The following is a 3645-nucleotide window of genomic DNA, read 5'->3' as shown; positions in this document are numbered from 1 at the left end:
CCTGATAGCCTCTCTGGTCCAGGCTATTTTGCACTTTTTCAACATGGTCTTAACAAAAGAAGGGTGAACTGTGGGAGAAAATCTGCTATACGATCCACCCATAGCATAACCACATAAAAAACACAGAAGTATGTCAACGAAACATAGAAACCATGCCTGCCAACACACAGAGAACACACCCATAATGCCTCAGTCTTGGTCAAAGAGGCGAATATAGAATCCAGACATTCTAATCTACTCCCAGACCGGATAATACGTTTCTCAAGCAGCCGACACAGTAAGCTCCTAACCCCGATCATCACTTCAGTCCGAATACCCTCAGTGCAGGCTCGTTTCCCATATAAACCGGTGGCGCATAAACAAAGAGGCAGACTGAGAGACCCCGGAAGACTTTGCTCCCAGGAGGAGCACAATGGACTGAACTGAAAGCCAGGAAAAGGAACATTTGCATATACTCGTGGAGACAGGAAATACTCGAGAAGACATTCTCACCCATTCCAGGAGATGGCTGGAATATCCAATGTCAATTACAAATGAATGAGTACTGCCAGACGTTTGGTTAACTTCCATTCAGTTTATTCTTATTTTAATCGCTTTACAATTTTCACCACTGTACTGTTACTGCTTTACAATTATCACCTTTGTGTTGTACCCCTATGAAAACTGTCTGAACCCACTGCTTGGGTTAGAACATTCTGGCCATCAGTGCGGAGAACCAGTTCTGTGTCAGCCTGGCCAATTTCTTTCCCACAATGTCAATTTGTTTAATCAAGCTGCTTGCCGGCGTTGTATCTGGTCTCCGATCCATTGGAATGAATTTCTCTGACACCACGTGATCGTGAATTGCTTATGTTTTTACCCTGTTGTCAGTCTCCCGTGTAGGAGTACATACAGTACATCATGTTCACTCCCCTCATTTAAAGATCTGATCACTTCCCCAAAACTTTAAACATATCTGTTAAGCATCACCTCCTCGAACAAAACCATGCTGACTCCTTCATCAAATCTTGCCTGGACAAGTCCGAATTAATTATCTCATTCAGAGGTTTCTACGAACGTTTCCCGACCACTCCTGTGCTGCTCACTTGACTGTATTTCCCTGGTTTGTTTCTAACTGCCTTGATAAAAAGTGGAACCCCATTAGTAGTCCTTCAGTCCTCGACCAACTTCCCTGTGGCTAAAGAAGAATGTGAAACATTGGTCCATACTCCTAAAATTGCTCCTTTGTCTCACAGAGCAACGTGAGATAACTTCACTCCGAGCTGGGGATTTGTCCACGTTTAAGACTCTCAAACCTCCAATATTGTCTCAGTCCCCAGGTGAAACTGATCAGGAACCTCTCAGTGCTTCTTCCTCTGAACTGACGACAGCTTGGAAAATGTTGGTCTATCTGCAGAAGATATAGTGGCGGTTGGGAGAGGGAAAGGAGTAAACGAGAGATCGGGATAGAGTTCAAATAGAGAGAAGAACAGTTGGACAAAGGAATGGATTATGATCTGGCTAGCAGGGTGAATAGCTGTTAATGGAGACTGTTAGTGGCGAACCATATGTAGAGTGCTTTGGAAGGCCAATTGACAACAAGGCCTGGCGTGTGGGATAGGGGGATAGGACATGGGAGAGTTGAGGCTCTAAAAAAAAATGATATGAGGCCTGGAAAGCTGCAGACTCCCCAAATAGAAACTGAGGTGGTGTGCTTCCAGCATGTGCTGAGGTTCACTGTAACTCTTCTTGAAGACAGAACTTGGATGTTCTGCAGTGTGGTCACCCAGTCCAAACTTCATTTCCCAAAATAGTAGAAACCACATTGCGAGCAGTGATTGCAGTGGAGTGGATTGCGTAAAGTGCAGTTCATGTGTTGGGCGTGTTGGGCCTTTGGAAACAGAGGAGGGAAGACCTCAATGGACAGGTGAGGAGAGACAACAAGCAAAAGGAGATTACAGAAATCATAAGGACAAGAAACCTAACAAAAAGCACTTCACCTGAATGCTCATCGCATTTGTAACATGGTTGAAGAACTAATGGCACAAATCAACACGAATGAAAATGATTTAATAGACATTAGAGAGACACGTCAAAACGATGGCCACGACTGCGTGTTCAATATCCAGGAGTCCTAGATTACTTGGAAGGTCAGACAGCAGTGTAAAGAAGATGGTGTCTCTCTGTTATACAAAGCCGACATCAGGGCAGTGTGGAGAGACGGTATAAGTTCGATGGAGAATGAGTTTGAATTAATTTGCGTGGAAAGAAGTAATCCTCTGAAGAAAAAGTCACTGATAGGTGCAGTCTCTAGGCCAGTAAATAATAACATCACATTGGTGAAGGCAATAAACAAAGAAATCAGCAATGCCTGTAAACATGGGTCGGCTATTATCATTAGGGATTTTAGTCTACATGTAGCTTAGTCGAAGCAGGTCAGTCACAGTACCTTTGAGGAGGAGTTCTTTGAGTGTACACGTGATAGTTTCCTTGAACAGTATGCAATGGAACCGACGAGAGATTAAGCAACCTTCGATCTGGTCCTGCGTATTGGAACAGAAATAATTAATGATCTCATAGTTAGGGTTCCTCTTGGAATGAGTGATCACAATATGGCAGAACTTGGAATTCAGATTGGGAGTGTGAAGATAAAATCCAATACCAGGGTCCTGTGCATGTGCAGGGGCACAACAGTAGAACGACAGAGCACCTGGCTAAAGTAGACTGGAAACAAAGGTTATATGGTGTGACAGATATCGAGCAGTGGAGGACTTCCATCAAAGATGTTTTTGTACAAGTGCTCAGCAAAAGTATATTCCAGTGAAAAGGAAGGACTGTAAGTAAAGTGATAATCTGCCCTGCGTGTCTGAGGAAATAAGCGAGGCTATCAAAGTGAAAGAGAAGGCATACCAAACGGCAAAGAACAGTATGAAACTGGAAGATTGGGAAAATATTAAAGATGAGGAAAAATAACTAGTAAAGAATACAAAGGTGGATAGTAAAAGTTCCTATATAAATATAAAAAGAAAAAAGAGTGGCTCAACTAAAGTTTGGTAATTTTGAGGATGAGAAGAGGCACTTAGTTATGGTATGTGATGAAATGGCCGAGGCATTGAACAGGGATTTTGTGTCAGTCTTCACAGTGGAGGATAGTAAAAACATGCCAGTAAGTGGCAAAGAGACAAATGTAGGTGAGGACCTGGAAACAAACATTATTACGGAAGAGGTAGTGTCAGGCAAGCTAATGGAGCTGAGGATGGACAAGTCTCCTGGCCGTGAGGGAATGCATCTCAGGGTATTAAATGAGTTGGCGGGAGAAACAGCAAGTGCACTAGTGACAATTTTCAAATTCACTAGGCTGCGTGGCAGTCCCAGCAGATTGGAAAAAAAAACTAGTGTGACACCACTGTTTAAAAATCGAGATGGATAAAACATTGGGAATTATTGATCAGCTAGCTTAAGTTCTGCAGTGGGGAAGATGCTTGAGTGTATTATCAAGGAAGAAATAGCAGGGCATCGCGATAGAAATTGGACAGATGTAACGTAGGTTCCTGAAGGTTCAAACAGAGATGCTATGTTGCAGCTGTACAAGGTGCTGGTGAGGCTATCCTTGGTGTACTGTGTGCACTTTTGTTCCCCTTACTTGAGAACGAACGTACTGGCACT

The sequence above is a fragment of the Chiloscyllium plagiosum genome, chromosome 44 (assembly GCF_004010195.1).
Source record: "Chiloscyllium plagiosum isolate BGI_BamShark_2017 chromosome 44, ASM401019v2, whole genome shotgun sequence".
In the NCBI taxonomy this organism is placed as follows: Eukaryota; Metazoa; Chordata; class Chondrichthyes; order Orectolobiformes; family Hemiscylliidae; genus Chiloscyllium; species Chiloscyllium plagiosum.
Note: the sequence above shows the minus strand (reverse complement) of the source record.